Source organism: Streptopelia decaocto (genome assembly GCF_964273445.1).
Source record: "Streptopelia decaocto genome assembly, chromosome: 6".
NCBI lineage: Eukaryota > Metazoa > Chordata > Aves > Columbiformes > Columbidae > Streptopelia > Streptopelia decaocto.
The window spans coordinates 44,208,081-44,234,509 of record NC_138660.1 but is presented as its reverse complement, the minus strand read 5'-3'; the positions used below and the strand labels follow the sequence as shown (position 1 = coordinate 44,234,509).

At 38.7% G+C, this 26,429-nt stretch overlaps 1 protein-coding gene across 4 annotated transcripts in view; it reads left to right on the top strand.

The window, feature by feature from the left end:
* OSBPL6 (oxysterol binding protein like 6) overlaps positions 1-26,429 on the top strand; it is a 96,565-nt gene that overhangs the window by 3,819 nt on the left and 66,317 nt on the right. For 3 of the 4 annotated variants that reach the window (XR_014184425.1, XM_082056398.1, XM_082056400.1), the window contains exon 2: positions 4,422-4,466. The exons of the other annotated variant lie outside the window; for it this stretch is intronic. The gene's annotated coding sequence lies outside the window, so the exon portion shown is untranslated. The remainder of the gene's footprint in view (positions 1-4,421; positions 4,467-26,429) is intronic. 4 annotated transcript variants of the gene reach the window in all.

The window sequence follows — 26,429 nt, the reverse complement described above, 5'->3', positions numbered from 1 at the left end:
CTTTTGGGTTATTCCTTTCAGAAGAGCTCAAAAACGATGGAAGAACCTTTTGGTGCTGACAGCTGATAAGCCAGTGAAAGGGAGGACAGCTGAACATGAAACATGGAAGAGAAGAGAAGACCACAGCAGTTATAATGTATAAACAGTCAGACTTGTGTCTTTTAGGGAAATTTCTTGACTGAATAGACTTACTAAAGTATTAAGGAAGGAGAAAAGTGAACAATACCAAAATATAAGTACAACTGTTGAAAGAGGAAAAAACGACTTTTAAGTGTTTTGTTGTTGTGCATTTTATTGGTTTATTTGTTTTGGGTTTTTGTTTGTTTGGTTTTGTATGTTTTTTTTCTGTTTTCTAAGGAGGTTTGGACCAAATACCATCCCGAGGCTCCTTGTAGCCCAAATTGTTCTGTAGTTCTAACTGTTCTGGGATTAAAGGCAAAACTCAGACTATTTACAATGAAAAATAGATGGTGCTTAGAAACTCTGATTTATTTATTTTTTTTTTTTCCCTGGAGTGTGGATATTAATCCTACAGAATTTCCAGCTGTTTTAGGAGCTGGTTCCAAGTGAAAGATATCAGTATGTACTGAGGGATGTATGTAGTTATGGGTGGTAGCAGCAGGGAGGGAGCTGCTGAATTTCCAAGCTTGTCTTTCTGAGAAAGCTACAGATTGTTTTTTTAAAATGCTTTCAGTGTGAGCCCTTCCACCATCAACTCAGAAACTAAAAAAGAGTGTATGTCATTACTTGTTACCTATAGCTTTAAAAATAGAAGATTTGAAGGAGGAAGAATTTCGAGATTGAAGAAGAGTAAGAGGATGGGACTGGAATGTATGGCAGTTGTAATGTCCTAAAGATTAGGAGAGTTTTATAATTATCCTTAGAAATGTCTCACTGTAGCAGAGAGAACAGCTGCATTTTGAAATCAAGTTAAGTAATTTCCTTATTCTTTGGGTTTTTTATTTTGAGTTCCTTAAAGGTGAATGTATTTTAATACTAATTGAGAACACTTATCTTAAAGGAAATAAAGTATACACTAACTTGAGTTGTAGAGAAAATAAATCTCTAGTTGATTGTGAGCTTAAGACAGAGTTGCAAGAACTTCAAGTAGTACGTCATGTTGTATTAGAGTCAAAGACTAAGTTTTCTGCCAAAAAATCAATTTCCTTCTGGGAAACTGGGTTTTCTTGCTGTCTTCTTGACGCGGGATGGTCTCTGTGTTTCCAGCAGAGTGCAGTCCCTGGGCATCTCTTAAAGATTCTATGTTCCTCAATCAAATATTTCACATTTTTGGAATTTAAGCCCTCCCTTCACTCCAATGAAGCATTTCCTCCTTGTTTCAGGATGCTGAGAATCAGATGGATAAGTTGAATCTACCCAGAATTTAGCAGATAGGAACTCCAGCCTTGGCTGTGATTTCACTCACAGTGAAATCTGACTGCTTTCATTCTTAACTCTGCTGAAGTAAGAGTTTTATTTTCCCTGGTTTACCATGGAAAGTGAGAGTTGGAACTGCCTTTGGTCTATAGTCTATATAGAAAGCTCATAATTTTCAGTTTACGTGAAACTGTGAAAATCACAAAAGCTATGCTTAGTACCTCTTAATTTGCATGTTTCTAGTCCTAGCAGAGATGCTAAGGAAGCTGTGGATTCCTTACTTAAAAGGCTGGATTAGTTTATTTGTATATGGTATTTAATGTAGGCCTAATTTCTAATGCAAATGATGTTCTGTTGGTACAAAGCTTTTCTATAGCATATATTGTTTCCAATTCAGTTAGTGAATTATGTTTTTGAAAGATTCAAAAGTATTAAAATAATGTATTAGATCCTTTACATCAGTACAGTAGGGCATATAGCTGGGATTGTTTTGTTATAAAAACAATGAAACTCAAAGTAAGTAACATTTGTGTCAGAATGATCTATAGATCAATTTCAAGCTACCTTATCCTGGGCTGTGCTATCCTTTTTCAGATGGTGAACTGGAAAGTTTTCTGTTGGGAAATGGAGTAAGCTTAGGTTGCTCAAAGAAAAGGCCATATGAAACCTGTGCCATGGGGTGAGGGCTACCTGCACAGACAGAGGAGACTTTGGCTACATCTACCCAACTCTACCTGACCAGATTAATCCTGGAAAATGAAAAAACAATAGAACTTTGTTCTGTAACTGTTGCTAACTTCACACTTCTGTAACCATTTGGGGTGGGAGACCTAAGTGTTACAGAAACCCTGACAGTGACTGCTAATTGACCAGGTGCAGGGGACGAGGAAGCATGATATAGGACATGTACATCTCTGACACTTAGAAGGCTGAGCTGGAGGGGGAACAGCCTGGTGTGAGGTCCAGGCCACCAGCCAGGACTTGGACACACTGAGCAATTGAGGTGAGCTTCTATTCCCCTGGCTCTCTGGTGGCAGTCTTAGCTGGACCTTGATTTGTGTGTGTGTCATAGACAAACTGGAACAGAAATGCTGCACCCATCCTGCTTAACAAAACACAACTGGATTAGGTGGGACAGAGTGGTCTTTTTCTGTTCCTGCAACCACCCTGTCCTGCTCCCCTGTGACAAACCCAACGTGGCTAAGGTGATGTTAAAGAGGATTTGGGTCAGGAGAAGTTATTGTGAACATCTTACAGGAATGGCTCCAAGCTGGTGATTCGTCTTCCCATTTCACCTGTACCCTCACCATCTCTCATGTGTGGTCTACCTGTTTGTGCAGTGGGACTGCAGCTGGGCTCTTGTCCACACTTCTACTGGATAAGCATTTTTATGCTTGACCCACTCAGGGTTGCCTGACACCATTGTGGTCTTCTTCAGGAAAACAGCTTTTAACTGTTTATTCCTATCCTGTCCTCGAAAATAAAATTCAGTGTTGTTTGGAAAATAATGGCACTGTGGTTAGAGAAGTGGGAGAGAAATTAGTCCAGATAGACAATGGCTCATCTTTTCAGATTATGATTTTTGAGGTTTTGTCCACAAGATCAAAGTGGTGAGGAGTTTTGTTATTGTTGTTTTTCCCCAATTATTTTCTAGAGTAGGAGAACTTTTAGGAAAGTGCTGGGAGATAATGTGGTTACTGATGGTGGATATTATTCTTGGTTAAAAAGAAAAATCTTGAAAATAAAACAGCTTGTTGAGCTCTGAAACTGGCAGCTGGTGTTGAGTCATCTTGGGGTCCCTCTGACCCCAATGGGAACATGACACACACATTCCCCTGGGAAGTAATTATGTCTTTTTTGTGTTTAAAGTCCATGTTTCTTGGTTTTAATCTGCTTCTAGAAAACAAAATTTCTTCAGAAGATGTTTGTAGAAAATGGAAGTATAGGAATTAGATGAAATGGAGCTATAGCATACTCAGATGATGAGTCTGGATATAAAGTATTGCTGTGCTCCTGGGACTAGAAGGTTAGCTCTGTAGCTGTACAAATTCTGTGTCTTTTTCTGTAATGGTTGTTGATGCGTAAAATCCATCCTCTTTTTCCCCAGTTCCTGTCAGCTAAATTTGTGTTGGCTTTCCAAGTTCACTTAAGCCTGACACAACTGTGCTTTTCTGTGTATGTAACTCCTGGTAAATATGGTCAGGTCATATCTAAAAAAAGGAAAAAAAAAAAAAAGGTTCTATAACTCTCCTTAACTGTGACCTGTATTTGTGTAGGTGTGTAAATATGCCATGGGAAGCTAAACTTAAAACATATGGTGGTCCAGTAAGCAGACTTCTCTCAGTCCCTCTTTCACCAGTAGTGTAGCCTACATATAAAACTCATGGTCAGTTTGCAGTATACAATTCAAAGTGATATGCAATGGAAAATAATCTTAAAAAAAAAAATTAAAGGGTATTTTCTTTAGTAGTTGCACACTCTGTCCCCTGCCCAGTCATCACAAATACCGATGCGTGACAGCTTACAAAGAAAATGAAATGAGTGGCTTCTGTCTCTAATTGATACAATAAAGGTTGTGTTTTCTTGTGACATGCGAGTTGAGAATTAATGGGGTAGGCTTCAAACCAGGTCAGAGTATGAGGATTAGAAGTAGCCAGACTGACTAACCCTCAGACTCTTACAGGACTCTTCAATAACACCACGTGTTTATACAATTTCTGTGAGTTTAGGGGGTAGAAGTAGTTTCAAAAGTAATCTGTGATATGCTATTTAATTTCTGTTTCTGGCAATGCCAAAGTTGATGTTGGATCCCTAAAGTGGTTGTTTGCTCTTCATTGTAACAATTAACATGGCAGCTTGGCTTCATGGCTCTTACCTGTTCCATAATGGTTGCTGTGTGTCCATCTGCCTGAAGAAGAGAAGATGCGCTACAAATTTAAATAAAATTTTGTGTGAGCTGCACCAGGAAGAGATGAGATAGTGGCAGAGTCTTTGCCTGTAAAAGTTACACATTCCTATTAACCGTTTTCTTTCTTTTTTCGTAGTATTTTCTGGCTTGGCTGCATCAATGAAACATGAACGTATGAAGAGTAAGTTCAGGTAGAGGGGGTGGTGAAACAGCCATGTTGTAATCACTTGGCCTTTCCTAAAGCTGTGATATTTTTCCTAATACCCTTAGCTTTTTGGTTTCCCATCTGGAGTGTCTAGACTAGTTCCCAGAGGCTGTATAACAGATCACTGTTCAGAGTTCTCCTGACATTTTGCTCCTTCTTGAGTGCCTCATTTTTCTCCTAGCTGTACCACCTCTATAGATCCAAATACATACTTGTCCTCTGTGGTGTGTGCACTTTCCAACTGTTGAAGTGCGATTCAAACTGCTAATGCAGTGTACCAGAGCTGGGGGGGGAGGGGGGGAAGGATCATTGCCTTCAGCTCTGATATCTGCTGACTGTCCAGTCCAGAGCTCTTCTGGCCCATGGTGCAAATACACTGTGACATTATTAGCCTCTGCAACATGATGCCATTTCTGGTATAATTATTTTCTTATTTTCTTCTTTCATTATTAGATTTCTCCCTCAATGTTCTTTAGAATTTTTTTTGAGAGATATATTCAGCATTTGCAAATCTTTGTTTTAATCTTAATTTTGTGTGCATTCTAACTCTGTCATTTGCATAAAGCTATCTGATAACACCAGTCGTAAACCTGTGCTGTATCTTTTTACTATTCTATATAGTATTTACTATTAGAATTATTTTTAAGATACATGGCATTCTATTGTAAAGTTTAAATACATTGATCTCAGCCTTTTCTAAATTTGCTTAATTCTTTTTCACTTGAAGTTATTTTTACTGACTTACTGCAAATACAATCATAGAATCATATAATGGTTTGGGTTAGAAGGGACCTTGAAGATCATCTAGTTCCAACCCCCTTGCCATGGGACACCTTTCAGTAGACCAGGTTCCTCAAAGCTCCGTCCAAACTGACCTTGAACACTTCCAGGGATGGGGCATCCACAGCTTCTCTGGGCAACCTTTTCCAGTGCCTCACCACTCTCATGGGGAAGAATGTCTTCCTTTTATCTAATCTAAATCTATCCTCCTTCAGTTTAAAGCCATTATCCCTTGCCCTATCAATACAGGCCCTTGTAAAAAGTCTCTCTCCAGCTTTCTTGTAGGTCCCCTTTAGGTACAGAAGGCTGCTGTAAGCTCTCCCTGGAGCTTCTAGGCTGAACAACCCCAACTCTCTGCCTGTCTCCATAGGAGAGGTGCTCCAGCCCTCTGATCATCTCTGTGGCTGCCCTCTGGACCTTTTCCTGTCCCTCTTATGTTAGGGGCCCCAGAGCTGAGTGCAGTACTTCAAGTGGGGTCTGACAGAACTGGAGTAGAGGGGGAGAGTCACTTCGCTCAACCTGCTGGTCACGCTTCTTTTGATACAGCCCAGGATACATTTGGCTGTCTGGGCTGTAAGTGTACATTGCTGGATCACGTTGAGCTTCTCATCAGCCAACACCCCCAAGTCCTTCTCCTCAGGGCTGCTATCAATGCATTCTCCACCTGGCCTGTATTTGTGATTGGGAGTGCCCCAGCCCATGATGACCCAAAGATGCAGTACAGAGGAAAAATACGTAAAAATTGGTAGAGACTAACAATGAGGACTTGATAAACATGGTGCTGTTCCCTCAAGGGCAACTGAAGTATGCTAACTTACATCAGGTGAAGAGGTTTTAGGCACAGTAAACTAGAACCATTTAAGCTATTGTTGATGTAAATTAGGCTCATAGTGCTCTCTAGAAAAAGAGGCAATATCTAATAACAAATAAGTTTTATTTCTTCATTCTACTGCATGTGTTCAATGGTAGACTATATTTTTTTTTTTTCCTCTGCTTCATCTGGTTGTAGACACTGTGCTCAGTGCTGAGAAATGCAGAACATACTCACAGAAGGCACAGCAGCTTTACCAATTTCATACTTTACCATCTCTGGCAACATTCCTGCTTTGAAGCTGGTAGAAACAAGCTACACTTAAGGCCACAGATATCTTGAGGAATGCGTAGTTCTACTTTCTTGGCTGCTTCTTGGGTGATTTGCCATGAAAAATATGTCATAGCTGTGTGATATAACACTGAAAAAAACCACCAAGGTTAGATAAATTTGTTTATAAATGAAATTTAGTTTCTTACAATGAAATGTGTTTAGTGCAAACAAATTTTTTTTTAAAGAGAGGTGCACCAGGGTTGTGTTCATTACTTCTCTGCGTTTCCAGTACCAAGATGTGTTTTCTCAGGTCTTGCCCTCTTTATCATTCTGCCTCTTCCACTGCAGATCACTCTTTGCCTGTTAATACACGCCTCTCTGAATTTGGTCCTGTGCCCAAGCTTGTGCGTCCCCTCCGGGGACACAGGCACATTCCCTTGTCCAGGCTGTCAGTGTTCCATGGCTTTCCCCTCCAGCTGCCCCTTGTGCATCCTGGCAGCTGCAGTCTTCCATGCTTCTCTTGAGGGTTCTTTGCTGCCTTAAGACACCCTTAGTGGGGGCTGTCAGGGGCTGGGGAGGATGAAAGGAAAAAAAAAAACCACGGAGAATGAACAGCTTGGAAATTCACAGTGTAAGCATACCAAGGAAAATCAGTTATTTCCCTAACAGGCCTTGATGCCTCATAGCAGCGTAAAGTGCCATTTCTTAATGGCAGCAAGTGAATATTTTTGCACTTTATGTTGGTGATTCTGTCAAGGGGGGGTTATGCATTTCAACTGTGCTGAAGCAGATTTAAACCTAATGGTACAACTTAAAAATGCAAGTGTCTTGTTTGGAAGGACAAGTCTGAACAGAAATAAATGTATAAGTGTATTGTGAGATCCAGAAAGTAATTCAAGCAGACCTCTCTGAAGTTCTTATTTTTAAACAATCTCAGTATGCTGCAAAAATGACTTTCAGTTCTTTAGGCTCCCACAGATTGCAGCAGAAAATCAATACTTTTTCAGGGAATGTGAATTTTTTCTGTTAAAGGATAAATGAAGAAGTGTGAGGCTTCTGGGTTTCTCTGACTACTGTGTGCTTCCCAGAGAGCTAATCTTTATTTATCTTTATATTTTCTATAATGCATACTTAGTGCTTATAATTTTATTCTCCTTGCCAACCGTTGCTTGTGTTTAAGAGTTAAATACTCACGTAATGATGGAATTGTGGTGCATTTTTTAAGTCTTTGTTGAAGTACCTCAAGTTAAGAGGGTAAATGTTTTGTTTGAGAAAATTAAATGTCGTAAGAGCCTGCAAATTATCCCAATCATGGGTTAGTTTTTTTGCTGATTCAGTAATGTGGTGGTTTGTGTCACCTTTGTAGGCACTGAAATTTTTCAATGTTTAAGTATTGGTATGATGGAGGCTTCATTCTTCGGTTTAATTTCTCTTGTCCAAAATGTTATAATTCATACATCCCTAAACAAAAGTTTCCTATTAATATATTGGCAGCAAGACAAATGTATTTAATTTTTCATTTTGTTTTTTTTGCATTAAGAGGATCTTTTTGCTTTAAGGGGATCTTTCTAGAGATCCCTAAACATGTTTTTTGAAAACACCATAGGTCTGAATTACAGAAGTTTTTTTTATTATTATCTGAAGCAAATATGTACTTTGCATTTCTGTTTCCATAGATTTATCAAAAGTAGCAAAAGAGTGGCATGATCAAAGGCAACATGGTGGGTCAAAAGTAAAAGACAGCAAATGTCAAACTTCAGGTTTTGCTCATTATTTCTGTTTTGCTAATAAGGGCATGTACACATACGAGCAGAATGCAGGAGGCGGTAGCATTTGCTTTGCCAGATGAGAAGTAGAGAAATAAAGTACTTAAGGTCAATGGTGCTCCATTACAGGAGGAAATGGGTCTTGCAAATAATGGTATTAATTTTTTACTAAAGTTTCCCCCATTATGTTTGCTTGTGCTGTTGATGCAAGTTTTGCCTGAACATGAGAGCAACCTCACTTTTTAGCAGTGGCTGACAGGGACTGTGAGGTATGAAGTTTAACTCAATGATCTACAAAAGACCCACATAAATCACAGAATCATAGGATAGTTTGGGTTGGAAGGGACCTTCAAAGGTCACCTAGTCCAACCCCCTGCAATGAGCAGGGACATCTTCACCCAGATCAGGTTGCTCAGAGCCCCATCCAGCCTGACTTGGGATGTCTCCAGGGATGGAGCATCTACCACCTCTCTGGGCAACATGGGCCAGTGTTTCACCACCCTCATTGCAAATTGTGGAATGTATATGTCAGAAGAAGGATATGTGGAGAACAATTGAACTCTCTGTACAGGATTTAGCAAATGGGTTCTTTTGATCAGAACGCATTCTGTTGATCAAAACTAAGCAGAGACAAAATGTCTTCCTCTTGGGGTTCTACCTGATGGCAGGTTGCAATGGACAGTTCTGAGTGGATTTCTGACCCCACACACCTAGTTTGGCCACGGTAGGTGCGAGCGGCACAGCCGGGCAGCAGTTGGTTCAGGCAGTGGCTGCAGCCCCAAGCAATGGGCTTGTGCCTACAAACCTCTGTAGCCATATACATGTACATATACCGCCTGGATGCCTTCCCGTGCAACCTCATCTAGGTGTTCCTGCTCCGGCAGGGGGATTGTACCAGATGATCTTTTGAGGTCCCTTGTAATCCCTAACATTCTGTGATATACTTTGGGTAGCAATCCTGCAGCGAGCTGAGCAACATATTTCAGTATTTTTCAGTGTAATTAACATTTCACATGCTTCAGTACATTTAGTACCATGCTCCAGTTCTTTCTGCACACAAAACCATATTTTCTCGTCTCTGTTATTAAACTATCTGGCTATGAAAGGCAGAGTCATTCTTAAAGGCATAAAGGAGAAAGTAAATGACAGAAAGTCAGAATTAAGCAAACAATTTCCTGTGTTATTACTAGATTTAAGAGATAATAGGGTATTTTACAAAGAGTTTTCAGACTAAAACATAAATATTTAACTTGAAACTCATAGCAGTTGTTTGTTGCAGTCGCCTGTTGTCTTGCTGGGGGTCTGACTGGGGTGGTGTATTATAGAGCTGGAGACCAGTGCCCTGCACAGCTGTAGAGAGAGTTTAAGGAAAAAAAAAAAAAGGGAGGAAAGTAAATTTCCTAGTTTTCCCAAATGCATGGGTGAAGCCCTTCTTGGTAGAATAGCTGCAATTTTCCTGCTTCAGAATGCCTGTTAAAATTCAGAGAAAATAAGGATGAATGTGAGATTTTTCTCTACAGAACACTGCAATTTCCAACTGAATATCCCCCTCTCTCTTTGTTAATCTGCCTTTTAGAATTTTTATATTTGGGAAGCTGTCCCAGAACACTTATTTGTTAGGTGTCACTGTGTAGTGTTAATACAATTAACCTTACAAGTCCTTTTTCCTTCCTTAGCGTATTTGCTTGGTAGTCTTTCAAGAATCATTTTACTGCTATTTTCTGATGTTGATTAATTTTGGAACAGGTATTTCATACAGCAGGGGAGTTTCTCTTCTGTGTAAATGGCTATGGGCATCTTGGCTGAAGTTGCTGACACAAATTTGGCAACACACTGACTTACCAGCTATTGTCAAGGACTAAGAATGTTGCAAAAATAAAATGAGTTACTTAAGAAAATGATTGTTATCCTTGGAGTGATCTCTCCTCCAAAGGAAGAAAATAATTTGTAACAGAACTAGAAAGCTGATATTGAGATAAAATAAGTGTCAAGGTTAACAAAATATTCGATACTGTTGCGGTAAGAATTTGTACTAAAGAGCTTTAAAAAAAAAAAAAAGTGGAAAGTGGCTCAGTATCTTTGTTCATTTGGTGGCAATATACACATAATGAAAAATTTCAACTGAAGAACACTGACTAGGTCTCACTTTTGAGCAGAACTTGGATGCTTCTCTAATTCAGTCATCTGGCATAACTTCCTGGAGATATATTTATTTGTAAAAACGACAGTATTATGACTGGTAATACATAATTTTTTTTTTTTTTTAGATAATGTATAAATATGTCACAATATATTTTCCCTGTCTACATAACAGATGACTCAGACTCAATGCAATCCAATAGTTTTATTCTAGCGAATTTACAAATACTGAGTTGTCCTGCATATAACCTGAGTTTATAATTTGTGAAGGGTAAAAAGGAGCAGAGGGAGAAATTTTATCAGCATTTCTCTTCTTGTTTTATCTCTTATGGTTTTTAATATAGTAACATTTTATAATTTATATTTTTGGCATTACTCTTGCATGCAGTATGCTTTTCAGGATTATTGTTTTGCTTAGAGATTCTGTCAGATAGTGTCAGGAAATTACTCAGTAGCTATGAAATCAGTAGCCAACAGTAAGAAACGCTCAAAAAGGAGATGCTGAACTTCAAATCATGGGTTGCATGGCATTAGAAGTTCAGAAAAACCCGATAACTTGAGTTGCAATTTCCAATACAAACTGTTTTAGGTCTTCGTGGCCAGCAAAACATGAAGTAAACCTCTCTATCCCAATTTCTGCCTCAGCAGTGGTACATAACTGTCCCATTTCATAAATATGTGTGAGGGAACAGGATGCTTGTATTTCAGTGGCCGGTTCTGTTCATACAAATTTATCATTAGAATCCTGTCCATACTTCATTGAATCTTGCTCTGGAAAATCCACATTTATCAGCATCTCACATGAGCCATCAGAAGGTCTCAGAGTGGGGACAGTGCTCCAGGGAGTCAGTGTCCAAGTCAGTGAGCAGAGAGAGGAGGAACGTTTGATGAACCCTGTTGACAGCAGGGGTGGAAGTGTGGGCAGGATCCAGGCAGCTGAGGGGTTTAATGATACACGAATGAAGTCTGATGTCACCATGAGATAAAACGTTTAGTGCCCTGTCTTGGAGCATGAATATATACATAATGGTAATAAATGTCCCCCCCTTCAGGTTGAGAATCAGTCCTCACAGGACTGGGTTTGAATGTTGTGCTTCGTCCTCCTGAGAAATCATTACAGCAGTAATTGACACAACCAGATTTAGGTTCAGCTGCTTACTGCTGGAGGTCTTGTTATCTTTAACCTAGTGTTAACTTAGGTCACCCTTTAATCTAAGTAAAAGAGACCTCGTATGTGTTCTCTTGTGACTGTATGTCAGTACAGAATGTCCAGAGAATGCTGTTCATTTTGGTGGTAGTGAATTGTATGAAATTTCAGCTTATAATCTTTGATAGAAAACAATGTGGCTTTTAAAATTTAAAATTGATAGTTTATGCTGTGTATTTTTAAATTTCTTTTGGGTATCCTCTGTCTTCTTACTTCTAAATATAGTTCCAAGTCCTTACAAATTATTTTTTTTAATTGAAGATTAGTGTGCATACTCAACTGTAGCAAGAGTCTGTGAGTCTGCAGTATTTCTGCCCTGTGAGCTGAAGTGCTCAAGCAATGTCTTTCTGGAGCCCCACTGAAACAGATGAAGGGCTTTTGTGCTGTAAACTCCAAGGCCTGCATATAAATATCTGTACAAGCAAAAGTGTCTTCCCAAAATTAGCTCAAAATTGTAAACAGAATGCGAATACAAAAATACCCAAACAACAACCCACTTAGTTTTTTGTTTTGTTTTGTTGCTTGCTTGTTTGTTTTTCTTTCTTCATAACACCAAATACTACAAGGAATGTTTTAACTCATCATTTACTCACATAGCTCCTTAGAAAATTAACATCTTGTCAATAGTAGTAACTGTAAAGGCAAGTCTTACTTTAACTTTCCTGTTCTTTATCTCCTAAATACAGTCCACCACTGTCACTTGTTTTGTTAACATTTCAGAATGCGTAATAATTTATAATAAATAAGACTTCTGTTGTCTCTTCCTTTAGGCTTCAATAAGAATAATGTCTTTTCATATCTGTTTATATTATGTACGTTAAAGAGTCATTATGAAATTGAACATGCCTTTGAGTGCCTTTTATGGAAGTTGAAAGCCCGTGAGTGATAATGGCAGGGTATCACTGACCTTCTTGGTGTATTAAGTGCTAGTGGTAGCATTTCAGGATGCAGAACATCTTGACAGTCAGTGAGCTATGACCTGGGCCTCTCAGGTGGTCTTATTGGTCAAGTGTTCTCAGTGGTAAAATCTGCTTTCTCGTGTTAGAGAACTGGAGTACTTTTCTGGGACAGGGAAAAATGTCTGAAAGTGTAGAAACACTTGTACAAAAGTATGGCCCATTCTGGAAGTATGGATGCCAAGAAAGATTTTGGCCAAAAATAGTTGCAAGTGCTTGCAAATCTAGCTAAATAAACACTGTAACAGAGCTTTCTGACTCATTGTGGCTAAATAGGTCCACCAGAAATTGCTAAAGTTATATCTCTTACTCTGTTTAGTGGGAGCTATTCTCAGGCTTTGGGAACTGGGATGATCCATGGGAAAAAAAAAAAAAAAAGGTTATAGTTAAGACAACATTCTTAGAAAAGTACTGCTACTGGCTTTGAAAAGATGTTTCTGCCCTTTTTTCCTTTCCCCCATGTGAAAGCTGTGGCGCACCAGGCCTGCTGAGCCCCATGTCCTGCCCTGGCAGGAACTCCGAGCAGGAGCACAAGCGGCTGCTCTGACTGGCGCTTCTCCAGGTGCTGTCGGACTGGGAGGCATCTCAGACAGCTCCAGATACATCTTTCCCTCCCTAGCTGGTCCAGTACCCCCCACATATCAAATTTGGTGTGTATATATGCTTACTATGGTGTGCTACAGGGCGTGTAGGTTTGAAGAAACGCAGGGCAGACAGACATTGCATCCATCCAGTACGGTGGACTGGATAGTGCAGGCTGGAGAAACTGCTGTGTGTTACAGGGCAGAGACTGAAGTGAAAATGGAGTAAACACAATTAAAATAAGAAGTTGGGTTATTTTCCGTCTTACTGGTAGGGTCTTAAAAGATCCACCGTAAGTTTCTGTGTGGCATCTGTCACACAGCTCTCCAAGGGTGATGAAAACTGTAGAGGTTCGGGTGGATCTGTATGTTCCTCCTGTGGGCCAGGTGGAAAACAGAGAGGCTGTACTTGGATCCATGAAAAGGATTTTTGATAGATTAGGAGGTGCAGTTTATTGGTTTTTTGTACTCTAGGAATTGCAGTTTTGTACCTCCATTAGTGAATTTTGATTAAATTTAGCAAATGTTTTTCATAAAAGGGAAAATGGAGAAAAATTCTAAAAGCTGAAATTTCATTTTAATATGTTTGCTATGAAATCATCATTTTCGTGTGTCTTGATGTTGAAATGGACTTTTTTTTTCCCCAAGCTACTTGAAATCTCTCCTTTCCTCCTCCTTTTGGTCTCTGAACTAAAAAATCCACTATTGATACAGCCAAAGTAGGTTCTTTTTTGAGTTAAGGGTTTGAGGTTTATGAGATATGTCAATGATCATGGCCAAGGGAAAACTTGGCTCTTCCAAAAATATAAGGCAGACTTTTCCAGTTAAGAAAAGCCATCCCAGCATATGGTGTGTTCCTTTTAAGATGCAAAATATTCATATGCTGAGATGAGCCTTCTGGAGGAACTTTGAGGCAGTAGTGCCTGCTCTTGAAGCTTCTGCCTTTATTTGTTTCAGCAGAGATATACTTTCTGAAAATGTTTCTTCCCTATCTCTAAAATATGTTAATAATACCCTGCCAAACTGTTGTTGACAATCTATTTCTTGTAGGATGTTTTTATATATAAATAGCGTCTTTTTATATGTTTAATTTTTCAAGCCAGGAGAAACATTCAGATTTGCTTTCAGCATGAGTCTAGAATGACATTAATGTCTCTGGCATAGTAGCTGTTGTAGTCTTGTATGACAACTGTTGTATACATTATCTTGCATGACTGTAGTTGTGGAACAGATTAGGTTTTATATGTGATTGACATGTTACTGCATACAGGGCTACCTCATCTATTTTTTTAATTCAGTGCCTCACTTGCTATAGCAGTAACCTGTGTTTGCTGCCATTGTGCTAGCGTGACCTTCACACAGACCAGCAAAAAAACCCATCTTGTTTGCTCAGCGTCCCAAAAGACAATTAGGGATGGTTGCCAGAGCAACATAACATCCTTGTCAAACACCCCAGGGAATTGCTGTGATGCCAATTGGACTGTTCCATCACATGTGGCATGCTTCCACGCAAAAAACAGTGGAGTAGCAAAGGAATGTTGTTGCTTCCCATTTGCTTTTTTATCTTTGCTTGGATTTTTTTCTGCTGAAATGGTAGAAAACAAGCAAAGGCATAGAGTAAACAGAGGAACAGGAAAAAAAAGATTTAAAAAGCAGCATGAACAAGGAAAAGAATCCTGTGGGAAAGAGAGGTGAGGATGCTCTGCATGTTCAATACAGGAATAAAACAATGAAAAAATAAAATGGAAAAGAGTGTCAATGTGTAAGAAGCATTTAAACAGAATAAAGCCACTTAGTAAAGGAAAGAATGAAGAAACAAAATGCTGAAGGAGTGGTATTATGGGGTAAAAATATTTTAAAATTATCTAGTAAATTATGTTAAAACTATATTTCTTTGTGAGAAGTACAGTTTTTGTCTTTGTTGAAAAATCTGTATTTCAGGCTTTTTTAGTTAAAAAGAGATCATCAGACTTACTGATGCTTTGATACTTGGGTGTGTTTCTCTAATACAAAACCTGCCAAAGATCCTTTCTGGGTGCAGGTGGCTTATCAGTCTTGTGTGGTTAAGGCACTCTTGTATTTTGCAGCCAACAGCACACAGGGGAGCAATATGGCTGGTATCACATCTGTCTGCCTTTTTTTCTTCTCAGCTTGAATGAAGAGCTACCTATTTACAGCTGGGATAACTGCAGAGAGGCCTTGGTACCCATCCAGACAAAGGACTCACATTCACATCTATAAATCCATAGTGGGATGCTGTAGCTACTTTCCTGCTGCTAACCCACCTAATTTTCCTTGTTTTCTACACATACAGTCTGTGAATTCCTGGATAGCTCATATACTGCACGAAGCATTTGTTCCATCTGTTCAGAAAATTTGAGCTTTATAATAAATTAAGAGAGATTCAGAGGTTTAGATCTTGACTGTTTTCTTTAGCCAGTAAAGAATTCTAATACATGGAAGTCTTTTGAAATAAAAGCTAAACCATGAGAAGAGAACAAGAACAGCAACAAATTAAATAGGAAATAACAAATATCTTCTTTCAGTGTTTTTCCTGAGAGAGGTGTATGTGTTTGTTTGCTACTCGAGGTCTTAGTAAGAGTCAGTTTATTCTGCCACTTAGGTGCTAGTTTCTTCAGGTCTTAAAGAAAGACATTACTTGTTAGACCAGAAGTGTTTGTGTTCTCCATTAGCTGCTTTTCTGCTACGTAATTTCATTATGGATGCTGTCATCCTTAAGGCTTTTTTTCTCTCAGAGGATTCATGCACACAGACTTGGGTTTAAAAATTGGGATGCACTGGCTTACATCTATTAGATACTTTCATGGGGTCCACTTCCGTTCACATCCTGTTTCTATTATAACCTGAACATCATCTCTTCATGTTATTCTGGAATGTTTTGATAGCAAGGTGAAGTTCTGATTGTCTCAGCTTCTTACACAAACATCAATGGCTAAAGTAGCAGAACATAATGAACCTGTTACATAAAAGTACTGACACAGGTTGCCCTGTCTTGTCCCTCTAAATTCCATCTGCAGAGCATCCCACTTCAAAGGACCTGTATTTTTCTTTTAGAGAGCCTGTATTTGATTTGAATTCAATTTTTTGCTAAAATGTTTATAAATTTGAAGCAGTTGCAGTAGTTAGGCATATAAAATTGTCACAGTGCTGTAGGAATTTGAGCAGATTTCTTGTGAGGGCTTTGAGTCTGCTATTGGGAATTTTTGTTTTATTTAAATTTCAAGTCTAAATACAGATTTAGGAGCTTAATTTTAGGATCACCCTTGTTAAAAAAAGAATTGACTCTTTAAGATAAAACTAAGTAAAATGAAAATATTATATGTTTGGGTACACCGTCCTCAGGATAAAGCATCTCTGTTTATACAGAGATTTTTCTTTATTTATTTTAGATTATAAAGAATAGTACATCTTTAAAGTGTAGTTGCAGACAAAATTCTTCTGATCATTGTGTAAATGTTACAAAAAGCAGAGAGACCTAGATTAATTTCCCCATTTAGGGAACAGAATAAATTTTATTAAAGTTTTTTTTTCCCTTGGAGTAAAAATCTCTTTTATGGTATATGTATATAAAGATTCATGGTGCTTGTCTATTGACTAAAAGATATTAATAAAAGAAAGGAAAAGTTTATTTACTCTTTAATACAAAAAACGGTTACTTTGTGCTTTGCAAAGCCTTGTATTTCATAGGTTGTTCAGTAAATTCTATCTGATGTACCTAGAATTTCTTGCATTTTAAACAATAACTTTGTTATAATAAAGTACTTCTACATAATCTCCTTTCAAAAAAGAAAATGGCCATTCTATAACTAGAACTTTATTTTTCCTCTTCCATTTATCTTCTTTACCTGCAGTTTGTGTAATCTTCTTGGTTTCTCTTCTTCTGATCCCATATTTCCAAGGAGATCTCTATGTATTATTATTATTTTTATTAGATTATAGAATCATAGAATCATACAATAGTTTGAGTTGGAAGGGACCTTTGAAGGTCGTCTAGTTCACCCCCTCTGCAATGAGCAGGGACATCTTCACCCAGATCAGGTCACCCAGAGCCCTGTCCAGACTAACCTTGAATGATTCCAGGGATGGGGCATCCACCACCTCTCTGGGCAACCTGTGTCAGTGTTTTACCACCCACATTGTAAAAAATTTCTTCCTCCCCTCCTTCAGTTTAAAACCATTACCCATTGTCCTATCGTAACAGGTCCTGCTAAAAAGTCTGTCCCCATCTTTCTTACAGGCCCCCTTTTAAGTACTGAAAGGCGGCAATAAGGTCTCCCCAGAGCCTTCTCTTCTTCAGGCTTGACAACCCCAGCTCTCTCAGCCTGTCCTCATGGCAGAGCTGTTCCTGCCCTCCGATCATTTTTGTGGCCTCCTCTGGACCCTCTCCAACAGGTCCGTGTCTTTCCTGTGCTGAGGGCTCCAGAGCTGGATGCAGGACTCCAGGTGGGGTCTCATCAGTGCAGAGCAGAGGGTCAGAATCACCTCCCTTGACCTGCTTGCCATGCTCCTTTTGATGCAGCCCAAGGTATGATCCTTCCGGGCTACAAGCGCACATTGCTGGCTCATGCCCAATCTTTCATCCACCAGTATCTCCACATCCATCTCAGCAGGGCTGCTCTCAGTTCCTTCATCCCGCAGCCTGTATTGACACTGGGGGTTGCCCTGACCCAGATGCAGGGCCTTGCACTTGACCTGGTTGAACCTGATGAGGTTTGCGTGGGCCCACTTCTCGAGCTTGTTAAAATAGAATTCCTGAAACATTCCGTATGTCTGCTATTAATGTGATTGGAAAGGGACTCTTTGGGCTGTTCTATCTATCTATCTATTTATTTATTTATTTATTTGCTGGTATTCGTTTGTTGGAGTGACTTGTCATAAATACTTATGCAAGTCAAGTGGATTGGCGAGTCACTGTGATGTTAAAGGCAGATTACAGTCAACCCCCTCCATCTTACTCAGCTCTTCAGAGATATATGCTCATTTGTAATGGGTCATCTCTTGTGACTTCACTGATATATTCCTACTGTTTCTTAACATGTCATTACTGTGGCAGATGTAGTACAGGTACAGAATGAAATAAGATGGAATATTTACTAGAATGCACATCGTAACTGAAAGGTATTAGCTGAATTTTTTAAATAACTACATAATGAGTTTCTATATTTGAAAATAATCAAAGAACATATAGGTTTTTTACAGGCAGCTTTGAGAACAGGTGTGTACCTTTATATGTATTAGGGAATTTTTAAGAGTATAGAAAGAAATGATGGCTGTGTTGCTTGGCCTGCTACATAACACAAGAGAAAGACCTCCACTTATAATTCCTGCAACAATCCAATTGATCTGCAGTATATTTTTTTAGCAATAATTGTAGTCTTTGCTTATACCAACTCCATTTAGAAACATAAAAGTACAGAAGCAGAAGAAACCACCTGAATGTTTGAATCCAGCCAACAGCATCACATGCAGTTCTGCAGTGGACAATAAGTCCAGAAGGGCTGTAAAAGCACCTGCTGTGTCCAGAAGTCAGAAATATTCCCAGCATCATAAGATGAAAACGTGAATTATGCTACCAAGAGAGTAAGGCTTTTTCTGTTGCCTTGAGGTACCCTGATGACGTGGAAGCATTGATATGTCTCCAGCAAAGTGTTGACGCTCATATGTCACATGCCATGCTCCTTTCCTTCTTGCTGTCTCTCCATAAGCCTTGGCAGTTTGAACTAGAGGAAAAACTTGTTCTTGACCTAGGTCAGGTCAGATTAACTCTGGAAGTACACAAGTTCTTGAGAAGCTTCTCATTAACATTAGGATCATCAGTGTTTCCTGCTTGGAACCAGATCTGTGTCTTCTGTAATCCTCAAATGGTTCAGGATCTCTTAAAAAATGTGATGGTGGAAGAATAAGGCACTTCCTGATTCAAGCAGACTGTTGGCACCAACGGTGGAAGGTGATGTGACTCAGTTAAGAAAGAGTAAGCCCACTGTTGGTCAACATAAATTCACAGCTGTGTCAGGAAGTTGCATTCCGTACACTCCAGGTGCCTCCTAGACTATTTCTTTTCTGCTGTGTTGTGTTTCCAGCAGACATCTCTAAGTTAAAGCCCCCCATGAGAGCAAGGGCTAGCGATTGTGAGACTTCTCTCAGCTGCTTACAGAATATTTCATCTGCCTCTTCATCCTGGTTGGGTGGTCTACAACAGACTGCCACCATGGTATCTGCCTTGTTGGCCTTCCCCATGATTCTCACACGTAAACACTCAACGATCAAGGCACTCCCTGACATCCAGGGCTACCCCACCTCCTCTCCTTCCTTGCCTGTCCCTTCTGAAGAGTTCATAGCCATCCATTGCAGCACTCCAGTTATGTGAGTCATCCCACTATGTTTCTGTGATGGCAACTATGTCGTAGTTTTCCTGCTGCACAATGGCTTCCAACTCCATTTTTGGAGTTGGAGTTTGTTGCCCATGTTGCGCGCATTAGTGTAGATGACAGTAGTCCTGCTCAAAAATATGTGCTTTTATTCTACTATAAATATGTTAGGTTCAACCTGAGAACAGTGCTTTGTTTCTCTCTCCAAATCCCTGAATTTAGAGCAGGCTGAAATCCCAGACTTTGTGAATTGCACTAAGTATGAGCACTGGTGACTGGTGTAAAGTCATGCTGCATGTTAAGTGCGTGCCAAGACAAAAACAACAGCACTTTAAAAAAGCTGTAATTGCAATAGTAATCCTGTTGTCCGGGTCAATTCTTCACATTTTTGAGGTTGGAGAAAGGAAAGGTCGCAAAGCTCACTGGGAAGATAGGTTTGTTGACATGATGGGGAGAGAAAGAAAAGGAAGGGCAGCCAAGCAAATTCTGAATTTCCATCACTAACACTTACTAAACTGTGATGGCCATAACGGTGTCCAGTATGCTGTGGCCAGCAGGGAATCTTGTAAGCCTCATCTTTATTAATCTGGGGTTGGATTTCTTTGTTTAAATGGCTGATAATTTTCCAAGATAAATCATGCTGTTAATTGTTGTAGCATTAATCTATGATACACTGGATTAAGGAATAGTTTTTGTCATAATTTCAGCTCATTGTATTTTCCTTGATAAGGGCAATTAATAAACAAAGTTATGTTTAAATAGGAAGAAAACAAAGAGAGGATTATATGCAATATAAAATCTAGTCAAAATAATTGTTTTAAATAATCAACAGTGGATTCTCACACTACTGCAGCTGTTCTGACTATTGAGAGGATTTATTTTGGAGTATTAGTTTTATTGATACTCTAACAAGATATTTGTGCAGTATTAAAATCTTTGCATTTCAATTGGTATACTGCAGGCAAAATTGGTGCTGAAGGATTCAACTTTTAAAATTGAAAATGGAAAGTCTTTGTTTCTTTCTGAATGACAAATAACTGAATAATTCAACAAAGTTGACCAGCAGATATGAGAATGGTACGAGGTACGAGCTATTAAAGAATAGTAATTTGATTGTTGTACTAGGAGAAAACCATTTATTATGAGATTTATAATATTCTGTTTTCCATTCTGTTACATTAATAATTGTGAATAAATTGCTTTCCTGTAGAAGTAAAAATGCAGCAATTGGCTTATAATTTAGACTTATTTTTCCTTTTTAATTTTTATTTGTGTGATAAGTTTGAGGTTCCTCTTTAAATGGTTTGTATTTTGCCTAGTCTGGAACTGCTGCATCTTCATCTCTCATGTGACTTCAAAGCACATAGTTTGTAGCATTGCAGGTGTAAAGATGATGCATTTGGTCATTGTGTGCTCTGTTTGTCCTGGCTTTAATAGTGGCTCTTCTGGTTCAAGAAGGGCAACACAAGCAGCATCTGCAGCTTTGCAACAGCTTTGCTGCATTGTCAGTCTGAGTGTATCAGCTTCTTCCAAGAAACAAATAGTTAATAGCATTGTTTTGTCCTTGGTGAGTTTGCTTTTAGTGTGTATGTTCCTTAGGAGCGGATCTGTTTCTTTTGTGAAACAGATCACAGTGAGAATAGGATTTGTGTCTTTCCCATGCATCTCTTAGAGTAAGAAATGTGTCCTGTTAAATGACAGTGTTAATTTCAATGACCCTCTTTTGATGACAAATACATACATATGTAATATCTTTGAGCTGGCTAGACTAATACATTGACCTTTTTTTCAAATTCAGTTTTCCAAGATGATCTTGTACACCAGATATACTAGAGTTGTCTTTCCCTGAAGAATGCAAAGCATCCAGGTTTCCTCTCAGCTTGTCTCATGTGTGAAACACACTACTTAGATTAATTATCCTAAAGTTCTGTGATGGCAGTTGTCATGCACAGAAAAGATATTTACATAGTAATGGCCAGGTGATACTTGCAGGTTTTCAGGAAGTGCTGGCACTTCTGACTGTGCTAGTTTATTCCTGGAGAGCAGCCCATCCCTGCAGCTCCATGCATGCAGCAACCTTTGGTTGTAACGCAGACAGTGTGTCCACATATCTGTGTGGTGGGGTTTCTCCCCTTTTTTAAGGTTTTGTCAATGTTTCTGCTTTAAAGCATTTATTAAAGCATCTCGATTAGGATGCAGCTTTTCACTCTACAGAATTAAAGTCTTAAGTATTTTGTTGTGTTGTATTAGAGCAAAAGTATTTCTGTAAGAATGGGCTTTTGTGGCCTTTGAGCCCACCAGATGAGCAAATGTTTGAAGTCTGAAACGTTCTTATTTCAGGATAAATAAGATATTTTGAATTAGAATAGTTAGTGTCACTGTGACTAAAAATCCAAATTTTTCTGTCTGACTGAGGGGTTTAGGACACTGCAGAATATTCCCAGTATCTGCAGTGTGGAGTGTAGGCAGTGAGTCACACACACACTCCTCAACCAGCTTCAGAAGGAGGATAATGCAAACTCGGCGTTCCTTAGCTCTGGCTTGTCTCCAGGGACTTTCAGGCAGGACAGAGTGGCAGTGGTCATAGTGGCTTTTGTGATGAGAAAGCTTTTATTGATTGCGTCAGGAACACCAGTGCCTTTTTGGATCTGATAGACAGCTAGCTGGTGTTAGTGAAGAGTGAGATGTGGTTGCTGTCGGTCTGCTTTTAAAATGTGATCCACTGGAGTCTGTTTTGAATTACAGCTCTGGTATTTGACATGGGCGTGCCAGCTTAGCTGGATAGGAAATTACTAAGATTCCTTTTAGAAATGCAATTATGAATCTTGGGTTTGTTCTGGTATGCAAGGACTCTAAAACATACAAATCTATAAACTTTTATGAAACATCCCACCTTCCTCTAATTTCTGCCTTTTATTTCTCCTTTTTTTTCCCAACATATTAAAAAAAAACCTGAAAAGGGCTTTTTTTTTTTTTTTTCCCATGACATAGTATAGTACCATTTTTTCTAACTACCAGATAAGTGCTGTGTAGGTATTTGCAGATCCACAAACCACCACCCCATTATGGTGAAACAACAGTTCAAAGAGAGCTAGCTCAACATTCTTCCACTATTAAAACACAATTAAATAGATATAGGTCTGTAGGAAAACACTGCAAGATGAGGTTTTATTTGTTTCTGTCCTGTTTGTTAGCTGTAAAATGTCACTACTGTCCAGGTAACTGATACTGGAGTTTCTTTTTGTGGCAGACTTTTACAAGACATTAGTTGAGGAGACATTTCTTTTTGATTTCTAAACAAAAGCCTTATCTCAACACTGTGTAGCAAAAAGTAAGAGCATTTTATCTGATGGGGTGGGACTAGAATGTTCAATGTAGGCGGGTTGGTTTTCACTCCTTCCTTTATTTTATGCAGTAGGGTCATGATCAGAGGTTTTAAAGGAGAGTAGTGACTTCAATTTATGCCTATCTACAACAGATAATGTGTTTAAAGTTGGAAGATGCTTCAAGACTTTGGCTGTATTCCATTTGATTGAATGTACCATCATTGGAACATTTCATCATAACTTAGGTGATGAGTCATTTCTGACTCAGGCAAAGAAAAAAAAATCAATCTATAAAGAAACCAAGCTTTGAAATTAGAATGACAGAATACAAATATGGAATATTGGAAATCTGGATGTGAAATTCTCTAGCATTTCCATTTTGTGTGCTTTCATTTGTCTAGTGGATGAAGTCATGAAGAAAATGTTGCTTGAAAATCTGTCTCCAATTAATGGAAGCTACTGTCAATATGGTAATAGAATAAGTGATTTAATTAAATATTCTTGAAATAGTTCTTGTATAATCAATAGTGGTTGACTTAATGAACTGCAATATATGATAGGTTTCTCTTTCTTCTTTGCTAAATTCTTTGAACTGTTAGCTTTCAGTTTATTTCACTCAGGATAGTGAGGTGATGGTTGCCACACAGATATGTAAAGGTGGTGGAAGGGGAAGAGGGAGGCAGCAGAAATGTGACAACCTTATTGCTCGGATGTATCAACAGAATAAGGCCTTGTTCCTTGTCCTTTATCCTTTTCTGTGAGAGGCCTTATAGAAATGCCTCAACATCGATGCCACTGTTGAGTCCTTTGTGTGCTAGATAGTTACATTCTATCTTCACTGTTGACTTGGTCTTGCCAGTAGTCAAAAGGCATTCACAAATCAGTGCTTTTTCTCTTTGAAAAGGGACCTACTGAGTTCCCCGCTCTAGTTTGGTGAAGCTCTCAGGGCAATAGGAGCAACAGGAGGCAAGGAGGGAGAGACGAAGATAAGAAGACACATATTCATGGTGGACAAACATGTAGTTTCATGAAGCGTGTGAGAAAACATGTAAACATCTTAATAAAATGAAACAAAATTAGACTGCTACATTGTATACTAGCTGTTTGCTTTCATTTTATATTTGAAAGTCAAGGGAAATAGCTGAATATTTGCTAGATATACACAGAAAATTGTAAACTTGGAATATCTTACTTGATGTTTCTCTCACTTGTGCTTTCTTACACAGCTTCCCCATTTAGAGGATAGACTGGATTAAGCATTGTATTTGGGTGAATCAAATTTTGAAGACAATTTAAAGGTAGTTTATAATGGATCCTTCTCTTACAATCTTCTGTGCTGAATCATCCTGCAATTGTGAATATTGCAGTCTTAATCTTAAATTACTGTTGCTGGGTAATCTTTTTATTATTTGTATTTTTGTGTCCTGTTGAGGTGAAGGCATCATTACTTCATCTTAGAAGGACTAAAAAAAAAATAAAAATAAAGATCATATTCTAAGGAGCAGAGCTCTCATAAATCCTAGGAGCTTTTATTTCTACTTACTTCTGCTTTATGTTTTAGTTCCTCCTCCCTCAATATGGAAAGGGGCCAGCTGTGTTAGAAGTAGCATCTCAAGAACATAATCTGTCATGTCAGCACTTCATTCAGTTTTGCTGTGCTGAGACTGTAAAGGAGTCTGCAACACAATGTTGATCCTCTGGGTATTGCTGGCTTTGGTCATAAATCATCTTTCCTCAAGTGTTTACCATCCTTGATGATGGTGGATTCAAATTTATGTATATCTTGGAAAGCTCTCTGACTCAAAATGTTTAGGACCACTGAAAACTTCCCTCAAAATAATTTTCATACACTGGTTCATTACCATGTGCTTGCTCTTGTGTAGTGGCTGCAGCTCTCTAACTTCTTGCTATGACATTTCTTTGTACTTTAGGTTCCTCTACCTTCTAATGATTTGAGCTTCTTTAATCACATCCATTAGATTTAAAAAGAATATTGCTGTGGTCTCTGTGACATCCTTAGCCTTTGATTTTTTTGTCATGTGGATTAATACAGTGTATGGCAAATATTGTGGTATTGGCCCTCAGCTACCACAGGTTCCTAAGGGTAACCACTAAAGACTGAAACAGCTTGTTTAAGCAAATAACCAAAACATATAATTACTTTGTTAATTAATGTAAAAGCTCTTCAGTTTTCTATGGCTTCCTTTTTGGATTTATTATGATGTGTTAGAAGTAATAATTATAAATAATGAAACAGGATTTTTATTTGAACCTCTATGTGAAAACATGGTCTCGGAAAGCAGGCTTGTCCTCTTTATAAAAATGGTTTTGGGAGTTAGCTCCTGCTGAGCTGTTCTCTGGAGGCTGGGGGCAGAACTCAGCTTAGCGCCTTGTGCCAAGAACAGCATTTCAAACAGGCCAGGGTTTTATTTTGGAGTGCAAAGGAAAATATTTTTTTTTTTACAGCTCATGTTGACAAACACAATCAGTTAATGGTTTGTTAGTGTAAAGAAAAACTTAAAAAGCAGTTGAATGTAGTTCTAGAAATACCTTTTTAGGCCATGGTAAAGCCCAATATGATTTCCCAAACACTGACAAAATCTTTTTCACTTCAGTGCTGCCTTGTGGAGATGGCTCTGATGTGCACTGTTTTTGCATCCCTGTGCTGCAGCAGGCAGACTATGTTTAGGAATGGTCAACTAGCACCATCATCTCTAATCCATGGTAGATAGTATGTCATGGAAATACCCATCTGAAATGTGACACAATTATGCAAAAAAAATCGTCAGATTTAATGGGTCTATCTCCAGTTTATATTCCACAAGGTACCAGAGGGAAAGCAAGCAGAGGAAACTGGAGGCAGAATTTTAAAAAATTTGGGCTTTTGTTGGTAATGAGACATTTTTGAAGGTGAGTGACTGTTAAATTCTAGAGAAGGGTGACATAGAGCCTCTTTGGGTACTTGAGAAGATAGGCAGTGGGAGTTTATTCAGACAAGGGGAAACAAATGCCAGTGGCATAACTGGTCATTTTGAAACCAGATGTGTATCAGCACTAGATAAACACAGGGTAGGGCATTCTTTTCATGACATGTTTTCAGCAGTTGCTGTAGGATCATACAAAGTTGTGTGTGTTGTGGGTTTTTTGGTGTGTGTTGTTTGTTTGTTGTTGTTGTTTTTTGTCATCTGCCCGCCCTCCTCCCCCTCCCCCCTGCTTTTCCATGTCTATTAACACAAATTGAAAATGCTTCATATAGTTCGTAGGAATTTGTGGACTTGAGTGTAAAGCCACTGACTTACATGGTCCTGTTAACACTTTCTGGTTTTAAAAGCCTCTGATGAATTGCTTCAAAGTTGAGAAAACTGTAATGGCAATATTCTATTAGATTTTGTTCAGGACAAAACACTGCAAGCTGCTTGGTGCTGTGCTGAAAGTACTTGGGACTTTTACAGCTACATCTTTGTGTACTGTTGCACTAACGATGCTGTGTATGCAGCACAGCAAGCATTTCATTCAGACAATTTGAGACAATAGGTGCATGCTAATTCAATTATTTTCTTTGGTGGTCTTTCCACTACTTAAAAATTTTATACCTCTGAAATACTTCTCAGTGTATCTTTTCATTACAGTCCTATCACAAAAGAAACCACCATTCTCCTGCGTAGACTGCCCCAAATCTCAGGAATTACTATGGAAGGTGAAAATACTGCA